Raw genomic sequence first — 11466 nt, 5'->3', positions numbered from 1 at the left:
CTCATTTGTGCCCAGAGCCTGATGAGGCTCTGGTGAAGTGCTCTTAGGTCGGCGCTTCTTAAGCATTAGCATGTAAGACCCAAAGGACTAGTGAACACTGGACTCCCTCCCCAGAGACTGGGATTCAGTAGGTCTGGGGTAGAGTCTGCGATTCCGCATTTCTGACAAGCCCTCAGGTGTCAGTGCTGCTGCTGGTCTTGATAAGAGTCTGGCCTGGGACCAGTGAGGCCCCAAGAAGCACAGAGTCCTTCTCTGTGGAGGAGGTCAGGAAGAGCTTCATAGGAGAGGTATGTGAGCTGCAACAATGTAGACGTTTGGGCCCTGCCATCACCAGGAGGAGTTGAAGTGCGTTTATTTATTTATTTTTTTTGTGGTGTTGGCAGCTGAAACTAGATTGGTCATGTGGCCATTGACATTGATTGTTGACACGAATGTAATGAAAGCATCTGCAGTGCTGGTGACCATTCCAAGGAAATACTGCTTTCAGGTAATGCAATCTTAATGCATGTTGTTAGTTTTAGTAAGTAGATACGATGGGGGAAGATGAAGATTTGAATGACCCTTGGTTATTTCTGAACTGTGAATTTAGATTATGGGAATCCTAATTCATTTATAATGCCTTTTTTTAAAGTACTTTTTTGGTTTATTTTTAAATTTATTTTTATTTTCTTTTTAAATATTTTATTTATTTGAGAGAGAGAGCACTAGAGACAGAGAGAGAGCAAGCATGAGTGGGGGGCAGAGGGAGGGGAGAAGCAGGTCCCCGCTGGGCAGGGAGCCTGACGTGGGGCTCTATCCCAGGATCCTGGGATCATGACCTGAGCCAAAGGCAGACGCTTAGCTGACTGAGCCACCCTGCTGCCCCAAAGTGTATTTTTTCTTTTTTAGTAATCTCTGCACCCAAGATGGGGCTCAAACTTAACGACCCTGGGATCAAGAGTCACATGCTCTTCTGACTAAGCCAGCCAGGCACCCTCTAAATCATTTAAAAAAGAGGAAAGGGGGAGGAACATGAATATGTTTCATTTCCTACCATAAAATATAATGAATTAAAAAAAATTTTTAATATAATAAAATTTTAATAAATACTTTAGATAAATATCCACTTCACCTCCTCCAGAAAACCTTTCCTTATTCAATAGCCGAAGACTCTACCCATCAGATGAAGAGAGTTTTGCTGAACCTCCTTATAGATTGAAATTCTTTAGTTTGGTTTAATTTTGTCTTGCACTTTTTTTTTTTAAGATTTTATTTATTCGTCAGAGAGAGAGAGAGCGCACACAAGCAGGGGGAGCAGCAGAGGCAGAGGGAGAAGCAGGCTCCCTGGTGAGCAGGGAGCCCGATGTGGGGCTTGATCCCAGGACCCCGGGATCATGACCTGAGCTGAAGGCAGACACTTAACCGACTGAGCCACCCAGGCGCCCCTAATTTTGTCTTGTTTTTAAATTAAGCAAAGACCAACAGTGTTATCAATCTCCCTGGAGTTTCATGCAGATGAACAGTGTTCATGTTGAAACCTCGCGGTTGCCCTGCAATTACCTTGTTATAAATCTGAAATCTGTTTTTGGGTTACCTGGCTGGCTTAGTAGAGCGTGCGCCTCGATCTCAGGGTTGCGAGTTCAAGCCCCATATTAGGTACGGAGCCTCCTTGAAAAAATGAAACATTAAAATCAAAAATCTGCTTTTGTTAAATGCAAGTTTATTTTTGCATATCTTTTAGTATTCCTTTAAAATAGACTTCATAAAGTAGCTTTCCCGCATCATAAATCATGTGTATTTTACGTTTTGATTGATGCCACCAAATTGCCCTCCAGAAGTGTAGAACTCACACCACCACTCAGAGCAACAGTGTGCAAAGGCGTTCAGTCTCCCCTAAAAGGAGGTCTTAGGAATGAAAGGAAGGGGGGGAAGCAGAGATAGTGACCAGCCGTGGACAACAAGTTCAAGAAGTGTTGCTGAAGAGGAACAGAGGAATGGAAGTGGAAGCAGGTGGTTGAGAAAAATGGGAGATATGCGGGCATATTTGAACCACGACAGAAACAGTAGAGATGGAGAAATAGAAGCAGGAGAGAAAGGGGATAACAGAGGGTTAAAAGCTTCTAACTTGATTCATGACCAAGTGCTATTATCTCCGTATCATTAATTGATTAATCCCATCTGTTTCCTACTAATTTGAAATCTTAAAAATATGAAATTTTCAGGGCGCCTGGGTGGCTCAGTTGGTTAAGCATCTGACTCTTGGTTTTGGCTCAGGTCGTGATCTCAGGGATGTGAGATCGAGCCCCGAGTTGGGCTCTGTGCTGGGCGTGGAACCTGGTTGAGATTCTCTGTCTCCCTCTCCCTCTCCCTCTGCCCCTTCCACCCTGCTCCCACTCTCTCGCTCTCTAAAAAAAAAAAAAGAACTTTTCCCCGTGTACTTTACAGATTGTTCCACTGATCTTCCATGACTTGGGCTTCCAAGTTACTAAGACAGATTGCAGGTTATGTCCATTGCTAATTACGTCATATTTCAGCAATTATGTTACCAATTTGTAAGAACTCTGTCTCACTCCCTTGATTCCTTCTTTTTCATAGCAGACTGATTTTGTTCTATGGATGCAATATTCTCTTGGACATCTCTCCAGATACTGATTTGAATTTTTAAAACGTTTTCCACATTCCACTTTTCCCTGAAAAGTCAGTGGTTTTGCTTATTCATCTTAGTTTTTCTCCGCCGGGCTGTTGGTTTTGCTCAAGTGTCTGGTGATTGGCCATTCATAGGAAGGACTAGATCACTACGGTGTGGTAAGTGGTTTGGGGTCCCCTGCGGTTGTGAAGGTCACTGTTCACCTGACAGGTTTTCTCTCCGAATGTGACAGAGCTGGGCAGGGGAATGGTTGGGGGCATGCCCATGGGAGGCTTCCCATTTATGAAACCTGCATAGGGAACAGGTTGCAGTCAGTGTCTTACCAGATGCATAGATCTTTAGGGGATTTAACTGTTCTGCCAAGACGTCTCTACATTCTTACGGCCGGCCCCCCAATTACCTGGGCACTCCCTCCTCTCTCCTACCACAAAGTCCACGCTGGGCCCCCTCTCTGGGCACAAGATGTGCTTTATTTAGAAAGCTGTTCTCACTGGCGGTAGCCAGGGGTGAAAACTACAGCAAGACACTGTGCACAGAGTTGGAGAAAGGCCCATTTGCCTTGGCAGACCTTTAACTAACTTCTCTGCTTTCTGCTCCATGACTCACTCTAGCCCCTACAAATTCAGAGCTTTCTCTGGGGCTCTATTTGGAAGATTCATAATCATTCCTCCAATATCCTTCTCTTATTCCTGTGCTAACAGGGTACGGGTTCCACATTATGATTTCCAGAAATTTCTTTTTGTTTTCGAAAGGTCACATAACAGCGGTTTAGCGCACAGACTCTAGAGTCACACGGCTTGGCTTGGACAGCTTTTGATCTCTCTGTGGTTCTATTTACTAACTGTTTTTACAGTGTTAAATTTTATTTCGTTGATATTGCCTCATTGGGCTAGCCCTAGCATCAGCAAACATTTGGTTTTTCTTTTTCCTTTTTTGTTGAAGTGTAGTTGACATAACAATATATCAGTTTCAGGTGTACAACATTTATATACATTGACCACACGGTGTTGTTACAATATTATTAACTATATTCCCTATGCCACTTATTTTATCACTGGAAGTTTGTATCTTTTAATCCTCTTCCCCTTTTCGCCCACCCCCCCTGTTTACTCATCGTTCAATTTGGATAATAATAGTACCTATTTTGTAGACTACTTAAACGGCTTAATACATGCAAATGGTTGAGTGTTGTGGAGGGCCTGTTGGAAACACTGAATAACTATCAGCCATTACATTTCTCTGGTCTGCGAGTGAGACCTTTCCTGGTTTCCCAGCACTGCTCTGGGTTTGTTCTTCTTATTTTTATATTTCTTCTGGCATTTTAGTGGGATTTGGGAAGGAAGATGAGATGAAATCCATGAACTCTGTCCATCACCTTGGACTGGACGTGAGCACTTGCATTTGAAAAGGGTAAAAAGGAGCCTTCTAGGTGATTAATTTTCTACCATTTTGAATTTCACATTCCTGGTTTACTTAGAATAGCGTAGCCTACAGGAAACCTTGGAGACCATCTAACAGAGGACTGTCTCTTTAAAAAGGAGCAAAAAATGAGACATACTTTCCCCAAGCTTGCGGATCTATTTAGAGGGACAGATCCTTGCTTCCTAGTCCAATGTCCCTACCACTAAAAATAAGTGTCTACCAGAAGTGCCCATCTTGTGCTCTTTCCTCCCTTAACAACAGCACAGTCCCTCCTTCCATCCAAAGCCAGTCCTTTCACCCGGACTTCACCCCATCCTCTCCTGCTTTCCTCAGCATTTTCTATTATTAGTAATACCTTCTTTTTGTAGCATATTCAACCTCTTGCTCTTAACTAGATCCTTTAATCATGTCAAAATCTATCCCTTTAAGAAAAAATAACAACAGGGGCACCCGGCTGGCTCAGTCTGCGGAGCCTGTGACTCTTGATCTCAGGGTTGTAAGTTCGAGCCCCATGTTGGGTGTAGAGATTACTTAAAAAAAAAAAATCTTTAAAAAAAAAGAAAAAGGAACAACAAAACTATTGGACCCCTCCCCCACCCCCAGACTCTGTTCCATTGTTCTAGTCCATTGTGCTTTCCTCCCCCGCCCCCATCCCCACTTGAATCTGCCTCTGGCCTCATCACTCCAGGACACATCCCTCATTAAGATCATGTGTGACCTCCATGCCCCTCAATCCAACAGAACATTTTCAGGCACCAGATTCTCCCAATTCTCAGCAGCATTGGACCCAGGTGACCAGCTCCTCCTTCGCGAAACCTGTTCTTCTTTGGGCTTTGGGACGCTAACACCCTCCCCTCTTTTATCCCGCCTCCTTGCCCATTCCTTCTCAGTAAGTTTTGCTGGCTCGTCACCGTCTACCTGGCCAGTCAGTGTTGTGGTCACGCAAGGCTTGGTCTTAGTTCTCTTTTCCATCATTTTTAAAAGTAGCTCAATTCTTTATGTCTCACTCTCTACACTCCCTGGGTGAGTTAGAGCCCAAGGCTTCAATAGCCTTCTATATACTGTCAGCCCCCAAATTTAGATCTCCACCTCAGACCTCTCTCTCTCCTCACTGACTACTGTCATGTCTTCTTAGATGGCTCGAGGATGCCTCAAAATCAACACGTTATTTTCTCTCCTCTCAATGTTTCATAGCTCGGTGAAAGGCACACTCACTAATCGATCGAGTTACGCAACCCCCGAACCAGCATTATCCTTGGTACCCCTGATCCCCTAGATCCGATTCAGCACCAAACCTGTGTATTTTATTTTCTGAATATGTCTTGAATCCATCTGCTTCCCTCTACATCCACCCCCTTCCCCTCCCAGCCGCCGGAGGCAGCTAGCTTCATCTCTCCCCTAGACTCCTGGAGCCGCGCTGGGACTGGTCTGTGCACGGGGCCGTGGCCTTGATCTCGCAATCCGTTCTCTACACCGCAGCCAGACTGATGGCTTCAGCACACATCTGCTTAGGTCACTTCCCTCCCCTTCCCCTTCCCCACGCCCCTCCACACAGACCCCCAGCAAGCCCTCTAGTAGCTTCTCTTTATTCCTAGGAAAAAGACAAAATGCCTCAATATGGCCTGCAAAGCCCGGCCGGCTCTGGCCCCCCGCTCAGCTTTCTAGCTCATTCCTCATGTAGTGCTCCCTCTAGCGTCTCCAACGCCGGCACTGCTTCTTTTCCCCCCAACACTGTTTGCCAGGCCCCTCCCACCACAGGGCCTTTGCACTAGCTATTTTCCCTTTGTGTGGTTAACCCTTTCTCAGCCTCTCCGACCTCAGGCTCAGCATTATTTCCACAAGGAAGACAGTCTTCCCCGAGGAAGTCAGAGCTTCTTATCAGAGGCTCTTCTAGTACCAGACACTGACTTAGTACCATTGCCGTTGTACGTTTACTTGTGTGACTAAATGATTTCTCTCTCCCCGCCACTCATTCATTCATTCATTCAACAAATGTTTACTGAGCCCCCTACTGTATACCAGGCATTATTTTAGAAGGGGCGACGCGCTGTAAAGAAATAAATACGCAATATGACGGCAAGCAGTGAAGAACGGGGAAGCGGGGTAATAGGGCAGAGACTATATGCGAGGCTGCTGACTTGGGTGGGGCGGTTGCAGAAGGCTTTCGGGAGCGGCGGGCAGGGCAGAGATGTAAATGCAACGAGAGGCCAAGTCCAGAGGGCGTGTGTGTGTGGGGGGGTGGGCATCCCAGGGAGAGGAAATGGGAGGGTCAAGACAAGAGGATGTCGACCCTATTCAAGGAACAGCCGGGAACCCTGTGGGGCTGGAGTGGAGCGGAGGGGAGGGCGGTGAGGTCAGGATGGCGGGCGGGGAGGGGGGTGCACGTCATGCCTTTGGGGCCTTGTAGCCCAGACGTGGGAAGAGGAGCCGTAAGAAGCTTTTAAACAAGGAGTGACTGGATTCTCTGCATGTTTAAAATGATCACTGGCGCTGTCTTGAGGTGAACGGATTGAAGCAGGGAGGCCCATTAGGCTCTGGAGTGGGGCTGAGGAGAAATGAGGGGCGCTCAGACTAGGGCGAGCCCCGGGGGAGGTGGCGAGAAAACACAGGATGGAATGCATTTTGAAGGTAAAACTTTCGGGATTTGTTGATGGGTTTCTCCAGACCCTCCAGTGGGTTTCCTTTTCACTTCAGGCAAAAGTCAGAAGCCTCGGCAGGGCCGGTGAGGCCTGTCTCCCCTCCCTCCCTCCCTCCCTCCTTCCCCTTTGGCCATGTTGGCCTCCTTGCCCTTTTGTGCGCACAGACCAAGCCCGAGACCCCTTCTGCATTTGGCCTTCCTTCGGATATCAGGAAAGCAGATACCAGCATGGTTGGCTCAAATGTCACGTTACCGGAAAAGCCTTTCTCGGTGGTCCTGTGTGTCTCCCCTGCTTCACTTTCCCGGTCAATTCCTCTTCGTTGTACTTATTAACCATCTGGCCTACGCATACACTGAACACCTGTAATATGAACACCCAGGCATATAAGCGGTGTGCGTGTTTATTCCACGAAGGCAGAGAGAGACTTGGTCTGTTTCATTCACTCCAGAACAGAACTCCCAGAACAGTGCCCGGCACACAGTAGGGGTTTACTAAAAAGTTTGTGAAATACTGTTGAAACGGAGAAATGAATGGAGCAAAGAATGGCTCCAAGGTCTGGGACCTGAATGACGGTGCCGCCGCCCGAGGTCATCGGGAAGATCTTTCAAGGTGAGCGTCGGGACCGCCGGCTCCAAGCCTCCAGCTGCAGTCCCTGAACTGCTTCGTTCTGTCCCAGGTTCAGAGATGCACGCCCTCCCTCTGGGGCTCACGGAAGGCCGCGACACGTCCAGAATTCTAGGAGTCTGGGCTCCCTTTCTCTTCCCACGGCGAGAGAGGGAGAAAGTTGTGATGAGCCAAACAGACTTGCCCAGTTCCTGAGAGTGAAGGTGTCATCAATGTTTCAGACATTATTGACTCTGTGTGTGGTTTCCGGCAAACAACTGACCGCCTACTTTAAGAGACAATATCACTAAGTGCTTTTTTTTAATGCAAAAAAGAAAGAAATAAAAAAGAGCTACCTATTTTCCTCATTCCTGCAGGTGCCCAACCCGAATGACTTGTTGGAGCGCATTTTCTGCATTCTTAATAGATAGCCAGCAGGAAATGCCTCTTATAGCCCGGGCTGGAGGGGTAGAACGTAGCGAGGGGAGGGTACAAAATCCCCAGCCCCAGCTTCCGCAAGCACTGAGCTGCTCCTAGGTGGGCCAGGCAACTCTGACCATCACTTCGCACCTTTGCTCAGCTGTGGCATCTTGCTGTCTCAGTTGATGGTCAGGAATTAAGGTAGGAGAAGCTGGCGAATTCTGGGGGGCGAGGAGGGATGGAGAGTCAACTGGGCAGGAATCGGGGCAGGGGGGAGCGGTGAGCATCACATGCTTTGCTCACCGCGCTACACTCTGGTCCTTTGGGGGCTTTTGTTCCAAGTGATCACTGTGACAACCTCTCCGACACCCGCCCCCCCACGCCCGAGGTGCTGGATAGCATTCTGCAGCAGGGTGGTAACCATGTCCTTACAAGCAGACTGTGGTAAAGTTGAGGCCCAAATTGCTGGCATTGGATTCCGTGTTAGAACATTTGTGCAGAAGTCTGGGCATCATTCTGAGGTCGAATTGGAGCGCTAGGTGTTTTTATTGTTTGTGCATTGGGGAAAGGTTGCAAGGTGCGGTGTACTTTTGGTAATTCTGCTATTCTAACTGCACAGCTGGTAAAGCTTGACCTTAGGGTTTTGTCCACAAGAGGTTTTAACTACAAGCCAGGGACTGGGACAGGATCATCTTCTCCCGGAAAGTAACCCCCCCCCGCTCCGCCTCACGGCTCTCCCCTCGGTTCCAGCTTTACAGCGCCCCTTCTCTTAAGCCAGACTCCAGCCAATTCACGCCTGCATCAGGAGACCCCTCGCAGAGGGCTCACTTGGGGATGGAACTGTCCACGTTTCTGCAGAGGTGCAGTGAGATGCAGCTCTGCAAAGGCTGTAGCCAATAACGGTTCTCAGAATCTCAGTATCCCCGAGAGGCACGTCCTCTCCGCTGAGGTCTGAGTGCAGCCCGGAGAATTGCTTGTGACCTAGATCCAGAGAAGTAAGCCGTGTTCTCCTTTGAAAGGTGTGTCCGTGTGTTTGGGGAGAGGTAGCACTTGTACCGCAATCAGGATCCCGGTTGCCTACGGTCCGATCCCTTCAGAGACATTGCCTCTGACTTTCTCCCTCTCCAACCTTTCCTGGCTGTGGCCAGTGGCCTGTGGGCTCTGTGGTCCTTACCCGAGGAGACTAGGAGCATGATCCATGGCCCTGATATCCCAAGGGTCCGGCCGGCTGCCTTCCTTATAGCTTCAGGGAGAGTCTGCAGAGATAGATTTTGCAAGCTGTTTGTCAAGCCTGAGCCTAGAGCAGTGGCCATTGGCATCTCCAGGACTAAAGCCGTGACTCTTACAAAGGTGCTAAGCTGCGCTTGCAAGTAGAGGCTCTCAGGAGAAGCCTGGAGGGAGTGGACAGATGTTCTGTCTGCGCTCCCCAAAGGAAACCAGATGACCGGCTTATGGCCTGGCTCAAGGTTCCCTAGAGATCAGAAGTCAAGGCTTCACATTTGATAAATGGGGAGACTGAAGTTCATAGAGGGGTTCTGTGAGTCCCACCGGGTAGACAGCAAGGGATGGTGGGGAAGGGACGACATTGAAGCCAGAGAGCCCTAGGTTCAAATCCCAGCTCGGCCCCCAACTAGCTGTGTGGCATGGGCAGTTCATTTCACTTTCTGGGCCCAGATTTGCTCATCTCTAAAATGCGGACAGTAGGACCTCCGTTGAGAGTTGCAAAGACTGGAGAAAATATGCATAGAGCTTCTGGCACAGAGGCGGTATTTTGTAAACTGTAGCCTTAGGAAAAGGGCTGGCTCCAACATTTGTCATGACTTTATAATTTGTAACACCTCCACTTTCTTTTTTCTTTTTTGGCTGTGTTTGGGAAATAGATTTGACGTTATGACTGTGTAAATTTAAGGTGTTACATGTTAATTTGATAAATTTATATATTGTAACATGATTGCCATTATGGTGATAATTAGCACCTCTATCACCTCGCACCATTATCCTTTCTTTTTAGTAGCTGGAATAATTTAGTCCTAGTCTCCTTGCAAGTTGGAAGACTGCTATGATATTGTGCCTTAGATCTCGAGGGCTTCTTTACCGCTTGTAACTTTGTGCCCTGAACAACACCGGCTCGATCCCCTCACCGCCCCCCCCCCCGGCCCCTGGTAACTATCATTTTACTCTGTTTCTAGGAGTTGGACTTTTTAAAATCCCGCGCCAAACTGATATTATAAGTACAGTTGACTCTTGAACTCCACGGGTTTGAACTGCGCGGGTCCACTTATGCGAATTTTTTTACAGTGCAGTGCTGTCAATGTATTTTCTCTTCCTTAGGCTTTTCTTTGCATTTCTTTTCTCTAGCTTACATTATTGTAAGAATACAGCGTATCATACATATACCAAATATGTGTTAATTGACTATGTTGTTGGGAAGACTTCTTCTGGTCAACAGTAGGCTATTAGTAGATTAAATTTGGGGGGAGTCAAGTTATATGTAGATTTTTGACTGTGTTCAAGGCCAATTGTACTTGCCTTTCTCTGACTCCTTATAATGTGCTCAAGGACACCTTTGCTTTATTCTTCCTCTCGATGCTGGGCATTTGGCTCGTTTCCACTTTTTGGCTATTTTAAATAAAGTTGCTGTGAACCACATGCACGAGTCTTTGTGCAGACGTACGTTTTCGTTTCTCTTGGTTGTATGTGCCTAGAAGCAGGGATTGCTGGGCCATAGAGTAAGCGTGTGTTTCACTTGATAAGAACCTGCCCAACAGAGTGGTTGTTTGCGTGTCTTTTGGAATAAGGACACAATGGATTCGTTTTTCAGGTAGTGCCTCGTTGTGCTCAGCATGGCTGTCAACCGGGGGAAACAGAGTGATGTGCTCAATGGAAGGCTTCTGTAGGCAGCAGGACCCAGTTATGGCTGGGGCCAGAATGAGTCTGAAAGGAGACCTTTTAGGAAGGGTCCCCTGCTCGCTGCCAGATTCCTTCCTGACGTTTCTAGCAGGACCATGAAAGAATAGGCTGCAGAATTCATACTCTCCAACCTCTTAATTTTACGCAAGAGGAATCTGAATCCCAGAGAGGCCATGTGCTTCCGCCAAAATCACACAGCTGAGGAAAAACCCCAGGTCCCCTGACTCCTAATTGGTCTGATTTCTCTGCATTGTGCTTTCTCTGCATGAAATGGAACTCCGGCATTCAGCCATTTGTTTACTGACCTGCTTATGCTAGGTGCTAGGGATAAAGAAATGAATAATAAATGGCCCTCACCCTCAAGGACTAGAGAGGAACAGAGACTATTAAACTCTAAGCAGTTGCATTAGATTCCCAAGAATGAATAAAGTTGCCTTTAGCCAAAGCACACTGCCAAGTCTGGTCAGGTGGCCAAAGGTAAAGAAGCATCTGGACAGGGTACTTCTCTACTAAAGGAAGGCCACACAGCATGTCTCGAGTGACCACTGTATGCCTGGTCCTGGCTTTGGTGCAAGAGGACAGCCCCCTCTCTAAAGGAGCTCGCGGTTAGGATGCTATGATGGAAGCCAAGTTTAAGGCAACTCAGCAAACAGCTATTGAGCATAGACTCTGTCTCAGGCACTGTTCTAGGTGCAGAGGATATGGCGGTGAACAGGGCTGACAATCTGACAATCTTTCAGGAACTTTTCACCAATGTTGCCATATACATTAGTGTAGAGAATGTTGATCTTTAAATCTGTACTTGGTTCAGAATATATCTGTCTGGAGGCCTGAGGACTGGCGTCC

At 47.4% G+C, this 11466-nt stretch overlaps 1 protein-coding gene across 3 annotated transcripts in view; it reads left to right on the top strand.

Annotated features, from left to right (window-relative positions):
- The first annotated feature begins 439 nt into the window (after positions 1–439).
- Positions 440–11466, top strand: part of VGLL1 (vestigial like family member 1) — a 28551-nt gene continuing 17524 nt past the window's right edge. For 2 of the 3 annotated variants that reach the window (XM_027608677.2, XM_027608675.2), the window contains exon 1: positions 2588–2784. The gene's annotated coding sequence lies outside the window, so the exon portion shown is untranslated. Of the gene's footprint in view, positions 488–2587; positions 2785–11466 lie in introns of those variants that run through there. The other variant, XM_027608676.2, reaches the window with a different exon arrangement.

This window comes from Zalophus californianus, chromosome X, assembly GCF_009762305.2.
Source record: "Zalophus californianus isolate mZalCal1 chromosome X, mZalCal1.pri.v2, whole genome shotgun sequence".
NCBI lineage: Eukaryota > Metazoa > Chordata > Mammalia > Carnivora > Otariidae > Zalophus > Zalophus californianus.
The sequence above is the reverse complement of the archived record's forward strand: the minus strand, read 5'-3'. Positions and strand labels throughout refer to the sequence as shown.